The sequence below is a fragment of the Arachis duranensis genome, chromosome 1 (assembly GCF_000817695.3).
Source record: "Arachis duranensis cultivar V14167 chromosome 1, aradu.V14167.gnm2.J7QH, whole genome shotgun sequence".
NCBI classification, from domain to species: domain Eukaryota; kingdom Viridiplantae; phylum Streptophyta; class Magnoliopsida; order Fabales; family Fabaceae; genus Arachis; species Arachis duranensis.
In genome coordinates, this window is record NC_029772.3 from 41,609,830 (window position 1) to 41,610,302 (window position 473).

Here is a 473-nt window from a genome sequence, read left to right on the forward strand (position 1 = left end):
AGGTACAGCAGAGCTCCACACCTTAATCTATGGTGTGTAGAAACTCCACCGTTGAAAATACATAAGTATAAGGTCTAGGCATGGCCGAATGGCCAGCCTCCCATAGTGATCAAAAGATCTAAAGAAAAAGGTTCCAAAGATCAAAAGATGAAAATACAATAGTAAAAGGTCCTATATATAGAAAACTAGTAGCCTAGGGTTTACAGAGATGAGTAAATGACATAAAAATCCACTTCCGGGCCCACTTGGTGTGTGCTTGGGCTGAGCATTGAAGCATTTTCGTGTAGAGACTCTTCTTGGAGTTAAACGCCAGCTTTTATGCCAGTTTGGGCGTTTAACTCCCATTTGGGTGCCAGTTCCAGCGTTTAACGCTGGGATTTCTGAGGGTGAATTTGAACACCGGTTTGGGCCATCAAATCTTGGGCAAAGTATGGACTATCATATATTGCTGGAAAGCCCAGGATGTCTACTTT